The 23,074-nt window shown below is 39.5% G+C and overlaps 1 protein-coding gene across 8 annotated transcripts in view; it reads left to right on the plus strand.

Moving 5' to 3' along the window:
* Positions 1–592: 592 nt before the first annotated feature.
* DLGAP1 (DLG associated protein 1) overlaps positions 593–23,074 on the plus strand; it is a 397,438-nt gene continuing 374,956 nt past the window's right edge. For all 8 annotated transcript variants that reach the window (XM_066562060.1, XM_066562044.1, XM_066562035.1 and 5 more), the window contains exon 1: positions 593–843. The gene's annotated coding sequence lies outside the window, so the exon portion shown is untranslated. The remainder of the gene's footprint in view (positions 844–23,074) is intronic.

Below are 23,074 nucleotides of genomic sequence, written 5' to 3' on the forward strand. Positions count from 1 at the left end.
CCCCTGACCCACAGCGGTGCCGCCGGGCGCCCCACGCAAGGACAGCGGGCGACAGCCGTGCTTTGTGGGGTCCGTCTGTCGCGCCCCCGCCTCCACCCACAGCAGCACCCTCGGGAAACACCGCGGCCCCGCTCCCTCTGCCCCCGCCCTTCCCGGCTCGGCTGCGACCCCTGGGAGGGCGCCGCATCCCAGTCCCACGCGGGGCATCCCCGCTGCCCAGGGGATGCCGCCGGGAGGCATTTTTTGGGGCAGAAACGTGGAGGGTTTCTTTCAGCCACTTCCCGAGGGGCTCGGGTAACCCGGAGCGCAACGGAGTTCCCTGGGACGGAGGCCCTAAGGGTCTTTCCCGAAGGCATGTCCTTGGGAGCGGGCGGGAAGGGCGGCTGGGCGTGCGGGGCTGGCGCGGAGAGGCAGCCCGGCCGCCGCCGTAGTAAGAGAGCTGCTCCTCCGGTGGTTGGGCTGGGGAGCGCTGGGCTCCTCCTCCTCGTCCCCCCCAGCAGTGCACAGCCAGGCGTGTGACTGACGAGTCTCCCCCCGTCTATCTTTTCCTTTTTTTCCTTTTTTTTTTTTTTTTTTTTTTGCCATGGGTACACACACCGAGACACGCACATGACAGCACTTGGGTGCCAGCGCCGGTGCATCGCCAGGAGGGCTGTGCTTCACTCCGGGCACGCACACACGCATGCTGCCGCTGCTTCTGCTGCTGCTGCTGGAAGTCTTTCTACACGGGGATTAGCAGCCGCCTCTTCGCTCTCTGTATTTCCCTGTCTCTTTCTTCTCCCTTCTTTCCCTTCCTCCTTCTCTCCCTCAAACGCCTGACTGACGGACGGCGGGCAGGAAAAGGTAAATGCGGGCGTTCTGTTTGCTGACGATACGGAGGGTGATGGTGTTCGCGGCGTGCTGCGCGGTCCGCCCTCGGCTCGCCGGGCAGCCTGCCTGCCTCGCCTGCCCTCCCGCCGCGCCGGCGGCTGCCGCGGCCGCCGCTCCCCGGCTCTCCGCGGCTCGGGGAATCGGGTTTTGCCGCGAGAGGTTTGGCTTCCCCAGCTCCCCCCTCCTGTCTCTTCCCCCGGGCTGCGAGGTAGAGAGGTTCCCCGCTATTGTGCTGCTCGCACTTGGCACCGCGGGTGCGAGCGTGCGGGAGCGCTTAGCCAGGGTTTCGCGGGAGGAGGTTGCCTATTAATTGCTGTCTGCGCGGAAGAGGAGAGCGCTTCCCCTGGCACGGAACCTGGGCATTATTTATTAATCGGGGCAACGGGAGGGTGGCAACGGGAAGACTCGTCGTCGTCCCCGTGTCGTGTTCCCCCTCCCCGTTTGCTGCATCATTCAAATGAGTGATTCTTCGGTGGCCTTGCGTTGCGGGGCACTATCCCCCCATCCACGGGGATTCTGCCAGGCGCCGTGGACTGCCGTCCTCCTCTGCCTGGGGGAGCGCCCCCTTCCCCGGGGAGCCTGCGGCCGAGCGGTGCGGGGGCATCGGCCGCGCCGGGTCCTGCCCCGCCGGCCCCCGCAGCCCCGTAAATAGTTGTCGGTACTTGCTCGGGCCGAGTTTGTCCCGCGTCCCTCCCCGGCAGGACAAGGACAGCGGGGTGGATATTTGCCTCCCCCCTCGGCGAAGCCCGCGTGGTGCGGGGATCCCGTGGAACCGAGCGGTCCGGCGCAGCCCCGCCGAGGGGACCGCGTCCCGCCAGACTCGCACGGACCCCGATCCAGACTTCCTTCCCCAGAGGAGCGGGTGCCTGGGAGTGCGCTTCAAGCCGGCAGGGGACAGGAGGGAGACGGTGCTGCGGAGCCCGCCCTGCCGGGGCGCTCGGGCAGCGGAGCTCCCCCGCCGCCGCGGGCAGGGGGCGGTCGGGCCGGGCAGCCCGCCCCGGGCAAGCGCAGCCCCTCCGCTGGCCGGCCCCGGCTCCGGCGAGGCTCAGGTGTGGGCGTTCAGCGGCGGAGAGCTGCGGGGATCGCCTGGGCAGCCCCCGGGGCGGAGGTTAAAGCGCCTCCCGGGAAGGGCAGGCCTCCCTCCGCCGTGCCGGTGCCCATCGCCTCCCGGGGCTTCCCGGGCAGCGAGACCGGCACCGCCGCTCCCCGCCCACGGGTGCTGGAGCGGAGGGGTCCCGGCCGCCGCCGTGCCCCTATTCCTTGTCCGCTGGGAAGCGAGGCATTTAGCGAGGTCCGTTATGTAATTACGGCGCTTTTTTTCCCCCCCTTTCTTCTTGTTGTTACTAAACCCGGCTCAGGATGCCGGCAAGGAAGCGGCTACACTGTGCTTGTTTCTGAAGGAAGCTGATACTTTTATTTGATCTCGGAGGGAAAAAAAAATGTAGTAATATTTAAGCGCTTTGGTTTCACTCATGATTGATTTTTGATTAATCACATCTCTTTATGTTGTTTTCTATACCTGTCGGTGGTACCTAAACATGCAGTTAAAGACAGAAAGCCAAACAAAAAAAAAGAGAGAGAGAATAGTAAGAGAAGCAAAATCCGTGAGAACTGTAGTGGACAGCATACAAAGTTGGTTATAAAAAAAAAAAAGAAAGTAGTTCTTTAACTTATAGCCTACTTACAAGTGAAAGGTAGGTATGCTTACAGGCATGGTGTATACTCATCTTGTTGTATTGGATTGTATTTCAATGTCAATGCACCTTTAAAAAGGCAACACTAATTTCTACTCCTGTGTGGGTCCAATGTAGATGCTTAAGGTATTTCCCTGCCCTGAAAAGTCATTGTGAGTTTGAGCATTGTTCACTGATTCAAGAGATCCAGAAATCTAAAGGCTGCATATTGAAAGATAAATAGGATATATATTTGCAGATCAAGTTACTGCTGATAGTAATGATTACATGAAAACTAGGAGTAGTTAATGGCAACAACACAGTTCCTTGTTTTCTTCTGTTACAGCTTACTTGTCTGTCTGATACTGCATATTTCAGATAACTATAAATTAGGTAACTAAATTATGTATTTAGATTAGGTAGCTATTTAAATTAGTATGAAATAATTAAAACACATGGGAGCAAAATATGCTGTTTATTAGAGAGCTTATCAAGTACTTTAAAGGGTGTAGCAGTGTTTCATGTATATATGTATGTGTATATGTATCCTTCTGATTTAAAGTTTTCTTTTACTTCACCATAACTTTATATAGTTTAATTCAAGGTTTATTCTGTCTGTCTCTTGTGGGATTAACTCTTGGAAGCATATCAATGTAGTCTGTGTGTGTTAAGCCTTGCAATGTTCTTTCTGTAAAGGTGGTGCATCTCAGTGCAGCTTTGGCTAGTGATTTTTCCACCTGAAAATACAAAAAGAACTGCATAAATAATTAATGAGACAGTGTAGTAAATGAAGGTAATCCCACACCGAGGAAGAATCCATGGACTTTTTTCATTGTCATTTTCACCCTGATCTCATACCATACTGTAATTAAAATTTTCACCCAAATTGTAGGAGACAGATGTAATGCCTTGAGACTGGCATTGCCGTTTTAAGTAGATGAGATTTCAAGGTACTTTAAAGTGAAATAGTTTATTCAGCCCTTAATCTCAGTAATCAAACTTAATTTTTACTGCCTCAGTTGTATTATCTCTCAAGATTTAAGAAAACTATTTTTGTCAGGGGCACGTAATTAATACTTGTTCTCCTCTTATGCCAAATTTTGCACTTGTGCATAAAGCTCATCCAAAGAAACCTGAAAAGTGGATCTCCATGGTAACGAGAGAGAGATTGAGAGCGAGAGAGAGGATTTTCTCCCTCACCATAGGTCAAGACCAGACGCCTACCCATTCCTTAACTTGTAGCAGCATTCATTGGCACCTTCCCCTCTGTGGTTATTTTGCCTCCTGGGGCGTGCTTTTACTGGTGCCTCATACTTCCAGAGTGAGGATGATGCTACGCTGGATGAGCACAGCTTCTGTGTTTCTCCCTGCCCTAATCCTCCCTTCTGCTTGCATTGTATTTGCTTGCTTCTCTACCTATATGATTTTACTGTGGGATTTTGGGAACTGATTTGTTTTCCCCATCAGATTTTTGTTTTGAAGACCTGTCTTGTCTCTAAATCTGCGTAATTGCTGACCAAACCTTACTCGTTAGTTCTCTTCAGATGAAAGTGTGTTCATCTCCTTTTCCCCTATTATTTGTCTGTGCTGGTTTTGGAGTTTGAGATGTTTCATAGCAGTAAAAGCAGTCTACTTCTTCTCACCTGGGAGCAGGGCTGAGTTTAATTTTTTTCAGTTAGCATGTGAGATGTGATACCGGGATTACTGTTTAGAGATGTTCAGCATAGAAAGCCTTATTTTGCCCTAACTCTGTCATTGCAGAACAGCAATATGGAACAACTCTTTCTGACGGAGTTGCTGGGGCTTTTTTTCCCCTTTCTCTTCTTTGAAGAACTGTCTGCCTAGACTGTCTCTCTTTCGAAGTTGATATGAAGTGAACACATTTCACTCTAGATGATCCTGTAGCCAGATACTTAAAACTTTCACCGAGGAATGTAACATATTTTCTGTTTCCATTCTCCTTTCTGTACTCAGTTTTGGTAGCTAGGATCTTATGAGAGGATACCAAATGGCTCCTTTAGGCTGCTGGTGCACCAGGTCTCTGGGCATATTTCCAGCTCTTTTGCCTTTCCCTGTGACATATCTTGGGATAATTTGAAAACATCTGCTAAAGCAACTATCTTAATATAAGACAGCAGTCATCATTTGTCACTGAGCAATATGTCATTTGTGGCTCTCTAATTGGAAGACAGATGCTGATGCTGACTTTGGCCTTCTTAAATTGTCTAGTTGGCAGATTGTCTGTAGAAACACTTTGCAGTGCTTTGAAATCACACAGTGTATTTCTACTTTTCTGTATCTCTGTGTTTCTTAAGGAATTGCCTGTGCCATTTGAAAATCTGCTCAAGAAACCATAATGATAGCAGCTAGTACATTCATAATCTGGCTTTCCAAGTAAATTTGACTTAATGCATCTCTCCAGTGTCTTCTGGCTAGGTGGAAGCCATTTTAAAACGGTTGCCTGTGTAGCTTATTCTTTGCCTTTGTCTATGAGCAATTTCTGATTTCTTGCTGCCGGATGCCCTGTCCCTGTATTGGTGGCATTTCAGTGAATGGTACTCATTCCAGTTGTTTCCCTCTTTTTGAAAATTTAGCTTCACCTTTAACTAACTAAGGAGGTTCTTCATCTTCTGATTTCTTATGCTAAGGAAACTAGGGATCTAAGAAATGAACTTCTATCTGTGTGAAGGAAATGTCCACTTCTAGATGCCTAGATCCAGGCTTTGAACCTCAGTTGCCATGGTTCAGGTGACTGAAGCAGGTGACAAGACCATGTGTCATCAGCTCATAACCCAGATTATAATAAAGATCTCAGTAGTTACAGATGGTGTCTTATACCTAGAAGGTTTTTTTTTTAAGCTTTGTGCGTAAATTTGGAATGTAGGTTGCAGTAGCTTGACTTAACTTGCAACATCTTACCAGTTTCAGCATCTTAATATCCTGATGTGTTGACTCTGCTGGATCAAGTGAAGGATTTCTTAATTTATTTTTTTTTCTGTTGTGGAAAAAGGAAATAAGAGGGTGAGGATCCCCAAAAACTTTGTCCATCAGTTGTGCTTGAAGCGTATTGATTGTTCTGGGTGTACATCCTTGCTGAAGGTATTCCAAGGAATGTGCTAATAGGATGGTAGCTGAGTTACTTTTTTGAAAGAAGGGAGTTTTTTTTCAGCCATCTTCCTGACTGTGACTTCATTTGCTAATTTTGTGCTTGTTCACACTTTCTTCTCATGTGTCTGTTTAGTTTTGCAGGTGGAACAGGATAATGTATCTGACTGGAGGTCAATAACAATAAGAGACAATGACTGGCAGTCTCACCTACCTCTGTCACGGTAACTTCAGTTTTAGCAGTGTGCATCCAGCACTGGAAGCCTACACTGAGAATTGCTATCTCACTACTGCTCTCTGTGTTTCTTTTGTCTTGTAATCAGGGGGAAAATAAGAAAAAGGAAGAAAAAAATTAAAGGGTGGATATGAAATCAAGGTGTCTGCTTTGTGGTAGTGGTCTCAACAGTATCTTTTATTTATAGCTGGTCAACAGACAGTGTGCTCCATGGATGCAAGGTGTTCCTCAAATGTCCAAAGTGTGTGAGAATCTCTATCTTCTTTTCATCCTACAGCAGGAAGAATTTTGGAGTTCCTGCAGCATACCATTCACACAGGGTGACCTTCATTTCATAGTTCATAGAGGAATGCAGCTTCTGGTTCTGTGGTGCTGGAACTGCATTGGTGCAAGTGTTTCACAAGGGCTTCAGAGATCCTTTGTTCTCATCAGTCTGTGTCTTCTGGCTATCTATTGGTTGGGCATAATGCTCAGGGCGTGGTTTGGTTCTTTAAAGGTATCAGTTGTAGTTGCATCTGGTTTACCTCCATAATGTTGTAGGGTTTTGCTTTGTTCTCTCTTACCTTTTTTTTTTTTTTTTTTGTATGTGTGTGACTGTATGTTAGAACATCACTAAATTCCATTATCAGATCCCATTTTCTAAGAACATACCATGACTGAGCAACCTGATCCACTGGAAAGTGTGCAATCCCAAGATGGGGATTGGAATTAATGATCTTTAAGGTTCCTTCCAACCCAAACTATTCTATGGTTCTGTGATATTCCTCGCTGTTCCTTCTAACAGATTATTACTTGCAGATAAGTGCTTATCACCAAATTTATATACAATTTTTTTAAATAATATTGATGAATATCCTAATGGAGCTCTTTAATGGCAGTGGGATGGCAAAGTAGGATTAAAAGAGAAAAAAATCACCAAGGAAGGAATGAAGGAGGTAGAATTAGGAGAATTAATTGTTATTTCATATAAATTAAGTATTGCAAACATTGTCAAAACAATTTAGGTTAAAAAATAATGGTAATTCTGCGATTTCATTAATGGAAGAACTGTACAACCATAAAATGTAATTTTTGAGAAGATGATTAAAATTATTTTCTGAGGAAAATATCCCAAATATTCAGATGGGATCTGTCCTTTTGTAACAGCAACAAAGTAGGGCTAGTGATTACTAGACTAGTGATAGTTTGAAAAGTATCATATATACATCATTGTATGAAATCAAGTACTCTAGAAGAAAAAAATGCACTGTCTGTTTAGGAAGCACTGTAAATTTTAGTGAAAAGGGTGGATTTCTTAAAAATTATGATATGGATATCTACATGATAAAATAAACTCAAGTGAAATTATAAACTGGAGGTGAAACCTTTTTCTTGCACACTTGGATCTCGCTCTTTCTTGGAAAAAGAACCAATGCAGGTTTCTTTTCTTAGCAACAACAACCAAAAAATATAAAGAAAAGAAAATAATAAACAGCTACTGATATTGCACTAGGAGAGACTGTTGAATGGTATTCAAACAAATTGGCTGTCCTGTTAGCTCAGAAAAAAAAAAAATCCTTAAATGCTAGAAACTTGTGTAAAAATTATGGTTGCATCTTTCCCTTTGGTTTTTTTTTTTTGTGTTTTTTTGGTCCACAAAAACTACTTCAAATATGACATTCTTTGTAGAGCTGTTTCAATTTCTGTGTAATGTCCTTTACTGAGTTGCAGTGGCATGGTAGTTGACAAGCATTCACTTCACCTTGGATAGAAATGTTATTTGGAATTTCTGTGTGTAACCTGCAAATCTATGTGGTGTTTCTTTTCATACTGTGATGGTGTGTGGGCTGACTTCCATAATTATTTGTATGTTGTTCTATATCTCTCTGGCATGATATAAATGTCCCTACTGGGAATCTTCATGCTGTGCAATTCTGCAGGCAGAATTATACAGCAGAATTATACATGAACAAAAGCTAAATACGAGGACGTTCTGCAATATTCAAGTACTTTGGTAATTTACAAAGCAGATAGCACATGAGGTACTTCTAAAATCAGTGCAGTGTGCTGCAAAATAATTAATGTGTTATGTTAAATTTCTTTCCAGAGGTTGTTTTTGACAGAATTGAGGCAAAATATGAGAGTATACTGAAGTTCTTGACCTGATCCTTTGCTCTTTATGCTGACTGGCATTTTGAGCATGAACTGCAGGAGCAGGCTGCCTGCCCTCTGAGATGTTAAATGTTGAACATCAGTTGGTCAGGCCCATATTGGAGGGGTTTTTTAATGTGAAAAAATGCTGAAATGCAGCAGCAACACTTGCGTGCGTTACACTTGTAGAGCCCTTCTGAAGACACAAATATTTGTGAAGAGATTAATCAAGGGTCACAGCATTTCCACAGAACCTAGGAGAAATGAATTGTATCATGTTTCTTTATTCTAAATTTCTGGTCCCGCTATGATAACACACAGAAAAACATGGTGAGAGAGAGATGAAGGTTCATCTCTGTTCATTTCAGTTTCTTTTGGAACTAAAAAGAAATTTTGCAGACAATGAGAAGAAAAATTTCCAGTAATCAATTTTTCTAGCATACTTTGCACATTTATAGAAATTCTTAACTTGTTTTTATCCTTTAACTTTGTCTGTAATTTGCTTTGAGCTGCTGTAGGACCAGAAATAACTGGTCCATTTTCCCAAGGACTTGCAGTGTCTCTAAGAATAGAGAAACTAATATATAGGAAAGTCTACAAATGTAAATTTTATTTGTTTAAAAGCTTCAATATTTTTATTCTGTAATGGTGTCATGCTAAAGTATATTTTCATATTTAAAATACTACATAATTCAGAACAAATGCTGCCAGTGGTCTGTACAAGTTGCCAGGGATCTCTGTGCAATGTTTCCCTGATGAACGAAAAAATGCTTTAACCTGAGAATACTGCAGAATACCCCAGTATTTTATTTCATTGCAAATTAAGGGACACTGATGAATAAATTGTATGTGGATCTTTCTTTTTTCTTGGTTTACTGTGATTCTTGTGTGTTTGTTTTTATACAAAGCTGGGATCATTGATTATTTGTGGTATAATTAATTAATTAATTAATGGGTTTGCCAGATCTAGTTTAGCCTTTCTGGCTTTGTTAGCATACAGAGTCCTTGCAGCTGATTTATGCATGGATTTGAACAGATGCTGATTGATGCAGAGTCCTGGTTTTGAGCAATTTGTGGGTTTTTTTACTGTTTTGAATTAAAATATGAACATCACATTGAGTCTGGTTTTGTGTGCACATGAGAGCCTTGTGTTACTGTAGAACATAAATTATTTCAGTTTTACCTGATGATTTGGCCTTAACGTTTAGTCTAACCAGAAACTGTTCTGAACTCATTTTTCTTGCCATATCCAGCTTGTGGCAGCTACTGCCCACGTTAGCAATATGCTTCATGAATGTGGAGTGCCTCTTCAGGCTCACATATGCTTTGAATTTAGGTTTAAGGCAGGATTGATTTTTTTGATGGGGATTCTTTTTCCTCAACCACAGGGATAACACAAATGAGTGAGTGAGCTCCCTTTAAACTCCCTTACTCTTGATGTTGATCTCTCCTTGCTCTTTGGTTTTGTAGTGAAGGCTGAAGAGAAGCTGAGATTAGCTGTTCAGGCACATGGGACACTATAAAAAGTTTTTGTTGCCTTTCTGGTGGCAGCAATGAGAACTTCAAGGAGGAAAGGTGAATTCTGTTCTCGAAGGTGTTGAAGGCAGTAAGTGCACTCCTCACTCGCATCTCAGGGCTGAAGAGGCCACTTTAGCTATTGTCATCAGTTGGCCCGGAGAACAGGAATTTATAGACCCGGTGTGTTAAGCCAGCAGCAGCGCACAAAGCCCAGGTCAGCCAGACCTGTGGTGGTGCTCACTTGACTGCACGCAGGGCAGACCCCGCTGTCACAAGTCTGCTTCTCAGGAGCAGACACTCAGTGGGTGTGTTATTAGGCAGTCTTTCTGCATAGTCATGGTGACTGGCCAGAATTTTGGGGGCACCAGTGGCACAGTTATGCTGCACTCGTGTTTTTGATAATAGTAAGCACCGGGTATTCTTGGTGAAGGAAATAGTATTGATGCAGGCAGACACGTGCCTTCCACGGAGTGTATGTAGCCAATATGTTGTTTAGTATACCATGTTATATGGCTGAATAAATAAATACAAGATGCCTATAATAGATCTGAATTGCAAAATCTAATATGATAATGCTTTTCCCACCACTAGCAGAGCTCAGTAATTTATTACTACAATTTGGTGTCGTGGATATGATTCATTCTATTTTAGTGGATGCAAACAAATTGCTTTAGATTTATGTAGTAATTTATTACTCAAAGCTGAATGCATGCTTTGTGTGATACTCACATTCTTAAAAAAATTACATTTATTATGTTTATGTGTATTTTAGGACGGGGAAAAAAGTAAGATTTTCAGCATATACTATTTAAACAATCATCATATTTAATTCAGCAGTCAAGAGGAAAAGAACAGTTCTTGACCCAGTTGAATTTCAATGATAAATCATGCTGGACCCAAACTGAGTCCTCCCAACATCTGATACTAAACCTGTATGTAACCCAAATACTCTGTCGCTTTCCAGTTTGTTCATCTGTAATATGATTTTTTTATAAGCTAAGCTGCCTGCTGTGTGTTTTGTGTTGGAAAAAGTTAAGCTACAGTATTAGAAAGAAAATGTTTAAATACATTGATCAGTATGTGTGCTGCACATCTTATCTGTTTAAAATAGGTGAATAATGAAAAAACATTAATTTTGCTTCCCCCTTTGAATTTGCAGCTTAGTCATGGATTGTTGCCCACAATTTTATGGAGCCTAATCATGTAGTCCTTTTTTAATAGATTCCATTATTATCATTACAATATACCACCTAAAGTAAGTAAATTAATTCAGTTGAGTCTCTGTGGAGTTAAGTTTGTGTGTATGCTGGAAAATTAAGTGTGGCAAATGTAGTATTAATGGTTATTTTGTTAAGCATTTTCTTAGAGTTTGCATGGACATATTTTAAGAAGTAGGATTAATTTTTTGTATTTATTGCTAGGTCAAATACTTTTTGAAAGTAGGATGAAAGTAGTCATGTTTCATCTAACAACTACTTTTAACTCATTCTGCTTGTGCTGCTAAAGGTGTAATTAAACAAAATATATACTGAACAAAAAAGATTGGGGGAAAGAAAAACTCAAACTCTGTATTTTATCTAAATAGACCAGATGACCAGATCTTATTCCTCTTTATGCACCAACTGGATAGCATCAATAGAAAACAGAAATGTATTTGCAGTAGAGTTTATTTCAGTAGATGCAAAGTGCAGAAAACTGGGTTTGTGACTGGTGTGTTTACAGGGAGGTAAGTGGGATAAAAGCAGGAATGGATTTGACTTAATGCTAGATTCAAGTAGGTGGAAATGTGAGTAACATAAAGCCAAATGAAAACCTGTTTTTCTTATGTAATTTATTTTTTTCAGCATCTGCTATTTAGAGATTTTTAAAATTTGCCTCACCCTGGACTGTTTGGGTTTTGGGGTTTTTTTGAGGAAGAGAGGGGTAGGAGGAGTTAAGTATCTGGGTAATGGAACATATAGCAACTGGAGGAGGAAAAAAACAGACCAAAAAAAAACCCCAAAACAAGCCAACAGAAAACTCAAGGTCTTCACTTAACAATAGTTTCCTTAGCTAATTAAGGAATGAATTTGAATTTAGGTTTAGAACATAGCACATGAAGCCTCAGAATAGTCCATGAGTAAAGCAAGAGCAAAATGTGTGTTTGAAATGTCTTAATGCAAATCATTTGTGGAGGTCAGAACACAGTAATACATGAGATAGGTTCTCTGCCTCCTCCTCAGTGACCTATACAATATTTCCATTCCTGCTGCAATAATAACATTGTCATTATTTATTTGGCAGTAATGAGTCTGAGTTTAGCAAGGAGAAATGAGTTCATAGGAAAATTGTTTTACATAACAGAAAATCACATCACACTGAAGTAGTACAGTTAATTTCAGAGTTTTCCTTGCACACTTTGTTGCAAGTGAACCCATAATTTGAATTAATTTTGTAACATGATGATGATGTATAACCAAGGACAAAGATTAAGCAATTTAAAATTATGCTTTTATATTTGCAAATATTTGCACTTTTATTTATAATATCAATTCCAAATGCATTTGCTGTTTCAGATATGATAAATAGACTTCCTACTTTCAGATCATGTCTGGTAATACAAGTGAAAATAGCACAGTAATTTGGAACTGTAACACCAAGAAAAAGCTGCAGTCCTAACCAAATTTTAACATGCTGCATATTCCCTAAATAATTACCTAGTAGATGAAGTTAAGACAGATTAAAATATGCATGTAGTTCTAAATTATAATTAATTTTCCTTTGTATTTGGTCAACAGTCTGAATTTCAATTTATAATAACCTTTCCAACTATCCTGTAAGGTCAAACATTATTGCAAGCTTTTTCTGGCAGAGTGATATCTTTTGTGGCAGTCAGAGTTCGAGGACCTTGTGGACAAAGCTCTTAGGTATAGGGTTTAGTTTTAGCTAGTCCTGCAGGGAGTTGGTCTTGATGATTGTTATCGGTACCTTCCAGCTTGAGATACTCTATGATCTTAGATTGGGCAAAATCAGAGCACACTTTGAAAGGAAAAGCAGACTTAAACAGCTCCAGATTTCAACATCTTCAGCAGGATGTGTGAAGAGAACCCTGCCCATAATCCAGCATAGCCTGGTGAAGCCGCTAATGTATACATGTATAATTTTTATTATTGAAAGCGTCTCATGATTGAGCATTGCTGGAATAATCCATAGAAGCCTGATCTACTCCTCACTGAAGCCTGTGGCTCACACTGTGAGTGAAATGTCTATCATTTCCTTAAGCAGGCACTGGATTGTGTCAATACATGAGCACAAAGATCACATCTCTTTTTTTTTTTTAATTTTGAGAGCTGCTGGGATATTTGCACTTCAGAATGTTATCTACTAAATGCTTTGCTTTTCCACATGAATCATTTGAAAGGCAGACTTTATACTGCTACTTGGTCTCCTTTGTATGTGGTTAATATTTGTGGGGGTTTAGACATTGTATGTGCACAAAAATGACACTTGAAGGGACAAAAAAGCTATACAGGTTCAAAAGTGTGAATGTGCATGGATAACTGAAATCCAACTTCAGGCTTGACTTTTTACATTGTAGACAGATATTCCAGGTTTCTTTCAAAGAAAAACTTAATCCCCACTTGGTAAATCTGCACATAGCCTAGGTTTTATCTCTGTCTCATGTTTGATATATGTGTAGTACTTAACAGAGGTCGAAGTAGTGCATGAGATCATCTAAGCTGACTTGAATTTTACATACAGAGGATGGAAACTGGCAGTTAAGCTAAATATTGGAGGATAAAGACATTATTTCTCCCACTAAAGATTCGTAGTCGTCAAGACTGTCAAATTCATTTGTATGTCAATTACAGTTTCAGAGGTGAAAAGTCAGGCTGCTTTTCAAGACAAGTTTTTTCTAATTAGAGTAGTGAATGTTTGATTAATATTCCATTAGTAATATATGATAATTATACCATGATGGGCTGTCACTTTAAGTACGTACAGGGTAAGATCACGGATGCATTTTTATGTTGTTATGCCTTTGTTAGCTTTAGTTCCCATCAACAGTCAGCTTTATGCAGATGCTCACTGAAATATTTCAGAAATACATTTTGTCCTTAAGCCTGTTAAATGATGCTACACGTCTGCTTTGTGGGTCAATGCCTATCTCTTGCTTTGTTTAACATTTCATGCTTTGACATTCACTGATTGAGCTTGCAGAGAGAAACTTCACTGTTCAGGAAATGTAATGTGTGAGGAAAATCCTGATTACTAACTGTGAATAAATCCAAATCAGGAAATAACAACAACTTCATAGAACTATGGTGGAAAATCTTTGGAATTCTAGAGGTTCAAATAATTTCCCTTCAGTAACAGGGTTTGTAGAGATGCATGCAATTAATACTCAGAATCCCTGAGTTAATATCAAGTATATCCCTAAGGGTGACAGTGACATTCAATGTAGCTCTGAGGGATGAGAGCTTACAATGCTTCCCAGTGAGCCTCATGGTCTTCTTCACCTTTTATAGCAGCTCTGGCACTGATTGCTGACTGTGGGCATCCTAGTGTATGAGGCATATTAAGAGGGAAGGGGGGAAAAAGAACTGGATGTGATGCTACAAATTGCAAAGCAGAATGCTGGAGCAGCAGACAGGGACTATCTAGGTGCAAATGGGACCCAACTCTGCTTTTTTTCTCCTTGCATTGTTTTCCATTCAGCCCAGATCTGAAGACTATCTTCTTTGTATTGCAATCTTTACATTTAGCTGAAGCTTTCTTTCACAGTTGAAGAAAGGAAACCTAATTGATGCTGGCATACATGTTTATATGGGCCATGTGTTAATTACCCAGGGTTGCAAATGAGCAGAGACGTTTTCCAGTTATGTGTGTGCATGCTGTAGTGTATATAGGAACAATTGCAGTATTTGAATATTTCATTCATTCTGCACTGAATTAAATTAAGGTTTTTTCCACACTTTTGATCTTGTAACATTTTTATTATTTTAAGTAATGTATTTTTTAAGCTGAACTACTTTTGTTTTTAATAGCATCATGTAGGGATACGAGATCACAAGAAGTTAAGAGCTATAGTGCAATGTGGTCTGACTCTTGGAATAGTAAAGGAATGAGCTACTGTAGAGGACTGTCGCCCTTTTTGTGTCCAGCTGCAAATCTGTGAGAAGAGCTTTGCAATTAGCTTTTGTAAATACTAGCTGACAGCAGAGGAGGGTTTGAGACTTTGGTTTCCTGGGCTCCACTCCAAGTTCTGGAATGAAATACACTTCAGTGACTGCATATCTCCCTGCCCCTGTCTCATCTGTCTCCCCTAGCCTGACTACTTTGTCTCCTCATCTTGACTCATGTTAGTTTTGTGATTCTTACCGCCCTTTTTCTGCATTATGGTGAACGCTACCTCTGTCATCCTTTCCATAAAGCATGGATAGAGGACAGAAGGCACTGGAAACAGTTCATTTTAATCTCATATTTAGCATTCATGCAGTTGTGCCCCACTGAACAGCAATAAGCAATGACAAAGTCTCTTACTCATCTGCAGATTCAGGTGTGTTTGGTGACTGTTGCAGGGGGGACATGTTCTGTGGGACAGGGGTACAAAGAGGAGATTTATTTCAACTTCTAATGTAACTCCTGTTGGGTGAGATGAAAGAGCAGATTTCTAAGTTCAACTTTTTATAAGTTTTATTGCTTTCAAGCCAGAATAACCTTGTTGCCCTATATTTAAAAATGGGAGCGGTAGCTGTTCAGTTAGATATTTTTAAGAATTTAACTTCAACAAAACTTTTTTTTAAAACTCATATGCTCAGATGTATCTCAGCTAAACTTCTAAAAATTTTTAACAACTCTGGACAGCTCAGGCATTTTCAGTTCATTTGTAACTCAGATTATTCAACATTTTTTATTTGAACAAAATCAGTGAAATGGTTAAATCTGAATTCAGATCAGTCTGTATGTGCAGTAGCTGGGTCTGAAGACATGCAGCCCATTGCCATCTAAGGTGGATTTTTGTTCATAGGGAAGATTGTTTTACCAGGAATTTCTTGGTAGGATATCATGGGTGACTCAGGATTGTGCAGAATCTCTCTGCCACTGATATGGAGCTGCTTTCAAGGACAGTCTACAAAGTCTATAACTTAGGAGTGGATGATGGTAACTACTCACAGGAAACTTGAATCCAGAGGTAGAACTGAAAAGTGCTTTGATGGACATGGAAGCAGGAGAAACGTCCATGGCCAGGAAGGGCAATTTTGAGTTGTTGTTAACAGGGTTATCAGGACATTTCAGAAAAAAAACTTCTCTTGGCAGTGAGCCGAGAAATTGAGATCCTAATGCAAAAGCAATTAATTAGGATTATTTGGGGAAAAGATGACATAGCTGTTTGGAAAAGCACTGTTAGGTGGGTGAATGTGACCTTAGAAATCAACTGATGTGCTCAGTCCTATATCCATTAAGTATTCCCAACAACAGAGGAGATTTTGCTTTAGAGATGTACAATGTAGAGATGTACACTTCTTGATACACCAGCAGAAAACTGCACAGGGATTTCCACATTATTGGGAGTAAACTGGCCTTGTGACAGGAAGCACTTGTAATTCTAGAGATTGTTCAGTGAATGGATTCCCTCTTTACTAAATACTGCTGTTTCTTTGGCGAATTTTATTGGAGAAACTGCAACAGTGCCCAAAAGGATAAGGGATCAGCTAAACTGTGATGTATACTAGACTTGAATGTGGTGACTATATTCATCATCAGCTGATATAGCCTCCATTTTTTAGTTTTCTGATGCCAAATTATGATCTTTTTGTTTTAATTCCTGCTAAAACACTAGTGTTCTTATAACAGTGCTATCTTAAGTTTGTGCTGGTAGCTTCATCTCTTCACATATTTCCTTATTTTGCAAGTTAAAAATGTCTTTTTTAATATTTTATTAATTTTCTGTGGTTTTGTTGTAGTAAATATATACTTGAAATCTGCTTGAAATGGTTTTAAAGAATTTAAATTCTCCTTTAATCTTTGTTAGTAGTTGAACAGAAGCATTCACTAACTTGATTTGATCAGATCTGTGCTCCTTACTGCAATGAAATCAAATGTAATCTAACATCAGCTTCTTTATATAGGATGAGTAATGAGATTGTTTTCACTCAAATAGAATGTAACTTTTTAAAATGATTTTAGCTTTTATTTTCCATTCTGATTCTTTGGACAAAAATTATGTATGTTGCTCACATTTTAGAGGCCTCTTGGTAGAGAGTACAGTTTATTCAATGGCTAATATTAAACCCACTTTTCTTTCCCATCTGCACCATATAAATGCTATTCATCTTCAGTATCGCCATATTTCTCAAATCGTATTCACAACTAAAGTACTCTCACAATGGTGACACCAAACACCCTGTGTATTTCAGTGTCTTGAGCTAATACTAGTGCTATCTGTAAAATAATATTTCCCATATTCTCAGCTGAAAAGCTCTGGAACCTTGTGCATGGTGTGTGGGAAACTGTGCTTAGGGATATTTTTAATGCTTATCCTTTTATTCTGCATTAGTACTGCATCATAGAAGCAATAGCTTGAGGAAGAATACTCCTGCTCAGCTGACAATTCAGGAGGTGTTGCTGTCCCTCAGAGAAAAGATTTAATTATGTCTTTTTCTTTAGGCTTTACTCGGATTTGTGTGCTCTCTGGTGCAGAAGAGGATATGGGTCTTTTTCTCCTGTGGCAGATAACCCATTAAATGTATCTAATACAATTGAAATAGCTGTTCCAAAGAAGAACCAGTTCTTGTCCAGTTAATTACGGCTTTTTGATGTGTCATTTATTTGAGTGTCTTACTGCAGCATCTTGTTTCTGACAGCTCAGAGGCTGTCTGTTTTTATTAACTGTGGGTGTGGCACATTGCAACAGAGGGAAGTCAGCATTGCTTGTTTTCCTTGATGTTACAATGCTCCATTAATAATCTCATATTTTAACAGTATTATTTGGTTATAAACTGATTTTATAGAGGATTAAACTATGCTCTTGCTGATAATAAATGGATTTTAAGCTTCAGCAAATAATATAAATTTAATATAATGTGACAGATCCTAACAAGGGTTTCAAACAGACCCAAATCAAGTACCTTTGTGATCATTTTGGTGTTTCCTTTGTGGCACTGAAACTATTGTTCTTTCATAATCACATCTTGTTAAGGACCATAAACAAGTTAACTCTGTTCATTTTACATCAAAATAAACTTTGAATATTTAATACTCCTGTGTCTTTCATATAGTTACAAAAGACTTTTGCAAAAATACTGGATGAAAATTCCTGCATGTTAAGCAACTGCATGGAAATTATGACCTATTTTCAGATCCTTTTTAGGCAAATGATAAGATGGAAAAAATGCATTTGGAGCTAGTATAGGAAAATGGTTTATTACAGTAACTGTGTAATGATAAGTATTGAGGAAGAACTGATATATATGGAAACTTAAAAGATTTGTTGAAATTCAATGGATTCCAACTTTTCTTCCATTTGAAATGCTTATGTCTCACAATTGTTCCTGTAGACCTTTTTACAGAATGCTTTAAGAAAGATAGTGACTTGGGTTTGTATCTACTGCATGCAGAATCAAATCAAGAAAAAAGTGATATTTTTCCTACAAATGCATGTTACCAAATATCAAACAGTTTTGTTCTTATATAAAGCATTTGACTGTTGGAAGGCATTTTTGTGTTGTTGATGTGGTTTGTATCCAGTGACTTTTTAGACTTGGTAATGTGGATTTGTGTTGGACGCTGTTACCTGGATTAAAGCCTACCAGAGCAACATCTCTTTTATTTTGGGCCACTGTGGCCAGAGGGTCCTGCCCTGGGACCATTGCATTTGGTAGCCAGAAGCTCATTAGTTCTTTCCTTTCTCTCACTTGAGTATAGAGATTTAGGCTTCTCACATTCCTGAGGCATTGTCCTGAAAGGTCTTCTCCTCAGAGCTAGCAAGAGAAGTTCAGTTTATCTTGTGAATTAGTGGATGAAGTGTCAGGATGGGAGCTGGTATCACATATGCTGCTCATTTGGGGAAGCAGCCCTGGGCTCAGACTGCATACAGATATACAAATAAGTCATGATTTTAAAATGAGGACAATAGTATGCCACTCATAATGCAAATGCAAGAAGTAAACTCCATGCCTTTTATCTGATTCTAGTGATCCTCTTAATTCACTCCTTGTTAGATGACCTGAAATTTTATCGTGAACAAAGTGAATTACGCAAATTTTGTAACTTCAATTTATGCTGCAAATTTGAATGCATCTATATATATATATATATATAAATAAAAGTTACAAAACCCACATACAGATAGAGAAATTCTGCCTCAATATCTGCAGGCCTCTGTTTGGATATTTTGAGATTATGTTGAATCACAAAACTAAATTGAGTTTTCATGCAACTCCATGTGTTTCTGTGGTGGTGCTCAAAGCTAACTTAAGATTTCCGTCTCCCTTCTGTACATGGGAGGAGGCAAGAATGGAGGCCAAAGTCTGCTTTCTTTGATATTTTATACATTATCTGTAAATTTTCTCTATTTGCAGTTAATGTTCATGTCATTGCTGTGCCACCTCCAAAGATTGATTGATATTGTTGACTTCTTGTAGAAAACCAGCTTTGCCCTTTAGTATCCCTGCCCTGTGAAATTAAAAGTGAGTAAAAATTCCCAAATCCAACAAATTAGGTCATAGATTTGTGTTTATATATTGTAGAGGAAATGTATTGTATTTGAATATCTGTATAGAGGCTTTGCCCCAGAGGTCCCGGTTGTCCTTGATGGGCTGCAGCTGCGATGTCCTTAATTGGGCTGCAGCTGTGACCAATGAAGATGACTGGGATAAAAGGGGGTGGGTTAGCCAGGCAGGGAGAGTCTTGGAGGAGCTCTGACCTGAGAGAGAACAAGATGCAGAAGAAGGAGTCTGTGCTGTGAAGATCTGGAGCCATGAGAACGCACCGAGGAGGTATGGACTCTAGAAATAGAATAACAACAGTATGGGACTCCAGAAATAGAAGAACAACGTTTATATAGTCAGACAAAAGACCAATCTATTTAATAATCAATGTAGGTGATTAATTAATGTCAGACTGTACTCACTGAACCTTATCTTCTTGGATTATTTAGGCTAATATTTAGAATATATTCTAGCTTCCTAAAAATCTTGATGACCTCAACAAAATACATTGTACAGATATTTTCTCATACATGCGACATCTTTCAGGGTGGTCATGGGCTCTCCATGGAGGCCAGCAAGACAGTCATCTCATTAATATTTTCATCTCTCAGGTGTCCTACAAGTAAGAGGTAGAAGGAAAGTGGTGTACTTCTTTGATTAGTATAAAGCTAGGTCATCAGTGATGTCACTGCATGCTAGGAGTTTGAGGTGTAAAACCAAATTTACATCCCCACGTCACTCCAGTAAGAACCACACTCTTGTTACACAAAACCTCACAGAATTTCTGTCTGATTGGAATTCCAAAAAATTAACCAAGTTCCCCTAAGGTTTTTCTATGTTTCATGATATTACAGCTGTGTTGCTTAATGAATACAAGGTGATGTCTCCTTTGAGGAACCATTTTTTGGATAAATTCTCCATGAAGCAATAGCCTGCAATTCTCCATAAAGCAATAGTACTCTTGCAAAGACTGTTAGCAGGTTGGCAAAGTTTTTTGCCCTCCCTTATGTAGCAGAATTTGGCTCAATATGGGTTTATGCTACATAAACTACTCCCCAAAGGTTTTTAAGAGCTGCTGTACCAGAAATCTCCTCTCCCTTTGGGGTAATAACCACTTATGACTTTGTGCATTAAGGGACGTGTGTGTCAAAATGTATTAACCTGAGAAGTTTGTGTTGTCTGAAGAACAATCCACTTCAATATTTACTTAAAGCAAAAGCAAACCCTATTGATCACTGAAATACAGAGATGGAAAAGTGAATGTGAAGTTCCCCCCACCATCACCACTTGTGCCAAAAGTTTAGTTTTCTGCAAGTCTCTCTCTGAATGGGTATTGCAAACAAAAATTTTCATAAATTGTATTGTGGATTCAGCTCCCAGGGTACTCTGCATTCCTCATAGGCAGATTTGGGGCAGCTATTTTGATCTGTTACTGCCATGTTAGAGCTATTGGGAGGACTCATATGAACAGCTAGTAAATTTTAATTGAGGTTTGTAAATGAAGTGCCAAAAACTTAGTGAATAACCCAGGAACTTGGACTTTAATGTGTATATGTGATCAGACTGGATATAGCATGGGCTCAGGGAAACCTATTATTGTCCTCTGAGAAGCTAAACAAGATGAAGTCATGTGCAGGTCCGATCTCATTAGTTAACATTGTTCCTGATCTCAGTAGTGTTGACCTCTGAGGAGGCCTAAAAAAATAGAAGTGAATTGTCATGTCAATTCACAGATCGTGCTTATCCTAACATTTTATTTTCCTGTTAATATTCTTAGTTATTGTTGCAAATGGAAAATGGTGTCTATTAAAGCAATTTGTAACATCAACACTTGGTGGCTACAGTTGTAGAGAGAGCTGCTTTGTAGCATGTAATAGGACTTCCTTTGTTTTGTTTTTATGACAGCAAATATTTGTTCTGAAGAAAGAAATAGCCAGAACAGTATTCCAGGGTTAGTGTTTTCTTCAAGTGTGATATTTCCTACTATGTTTTGTACTCTCAATATATTAAGTAGTTTGTGACAGACCACAGTAACTTCACTGAAGGATTTAATCATGCAGATCTACAAGCTTTTTAAAAAATAAGTGATGAGTTTATTGAATGTATAGGTGAGCTAAGGGAAGTAAAGCAAGAAGAATACAATTTTCCTTGCCCCAGTGAATTTTTTGTTTTGATATCTCTACCTACAAATGTATCTTAGGAGAAAAAAAATTGAAAGGAAATATGTCTAAAGCATAACCTACTATAACAGAATGTCCAAAATTTTATTTCTTGATTCCTCTTTTCTGCTTGTGTTTATTGCTCACCATCTTCTATTTATTTTCTCTTTTTGAATAACTTCAAAATACTATAGAAGCTAATGTTTATGTTTTAAGTTAATGGCCCTCTTTGAGGAAGGTACAGCTTTTGTGTTAGGGCTTTTTTCCCTTTCATTTGCTTGTTTCACAGATCTGTAACATGATATTCCCTATATTTTCTGACTATTTTCATAGAAAATTTTTTGACAAGTAGCTAAGATAAATTATTCACCTTAAAGCTGTGTTGCTTTAGCAATAATTTCTTTTGTACAGAACGAAGGAATAATAACCAAATTTTTTAAGGTGTATGGTCTCCAATTTGTCCCTCTGGCTAATTCTAAATAAGAGATGTATTTACACCCAGTTTCCATATACCAGTTTTACATGTATCATAATAGTAATAATTAGCATTTTATTCTGGTGCCCTTAAAAATATTAATAGTTTATAGATACACTGCTGCACCATATAAAACCTCTTCAAGATCTTGGTTTAGTTTGAAAGTACAAGGAAATTTTGAGAAACAATGTAACACGAGTAAATGAAGTTAGGAGGTCAATTGTGCCCCCCTTATTTAATGTGAACAAACATCTTATGGGATTCTGGAGTGTGCACCTAATTTATTTTTATTTGTAGAGTCCATGTTAATACTTTCAGTTGTCTGAACCATAACATAAATTCTGCTAGAAATTACAGCTATAGTCTTTTGGAAGGCTAGATTTTCTTTTTGCCCATAGAAATAATATAATGGTCTCTTCATTAAATATACAAGCAGCTGCTAAAATGATTAATTAGTCCTGCCATGGAACTGCAAGAAAACGTAGCATAAGTAAAAGAAGCGGTTAGATCAAAATCTTTGGGGAGAAGTGATAAAAGAAACTGTGTTGGTTATGAAGAGAGACCTACCTGGAAACTCTAGAGGCAGAATTTTGTGTGGATTTGAGATCTCTATAGTGTAATGAGAAAAGATAAAACTCTCTCACAGAAATTCAGAGGGAGAGAATATACTGTTATCAGTGTGATAGCCTTAAATGCTTTGCTCTACAGTTGGCAAGTTGTCATTACTAGAAAAATAATTTTATTTTAAATTAAATTGTCAAAACCCCTTTGAATTGAGTGTTCACAAGCTCATCAATTTAGATTTAAATAGAAACATAAATGAAAGTGTATTAACATTACTTCTGGTCCTCACTTTCAAAATAAGATATTTAGAAGAACTAGGAAAAGCACATAGAGAAGTTGCTGAAAAAATAAACTCAGGATTTTTTGAGAGGGAGGGGAACACTATTATCTTTATTATGGAAGAAGCTATCTGAAACTAGTGGCCAAGAAAAAAACCCAATGCTTCCTCATTTAGCTGGATAAAATGGTCATTCTTCAGAAATTATTTAGAATTAGGGAGTGTGTCTGTTCCATTCCTTCTAGGCGAATCAAAAAAGAAATCCATTAAAAGATAGAACAGAAGCTGCTACAAGCAGGGGTTAGTTACATATAGTAGGAGATGTTTTAACAGTTTTTCAGCCAAAGGAACAGAAAAAAACCAAAGAATGAGATAT

The sequence above is a fragment of the Molothrus aeneus genome, chromosome 1 (assembly GCF_037042795.1).
Source record: "Molothrus aeneus isolate 106 chromosome 1, BPBGC_Maene_1.0, whole genome shotgun sequence".
Taxonomy (NCBI): Eukaryota; Metazoa; Chordata; class Aves; order Passeriformes; family Icteridae; genus Molothrus; species Molothrus aeneus.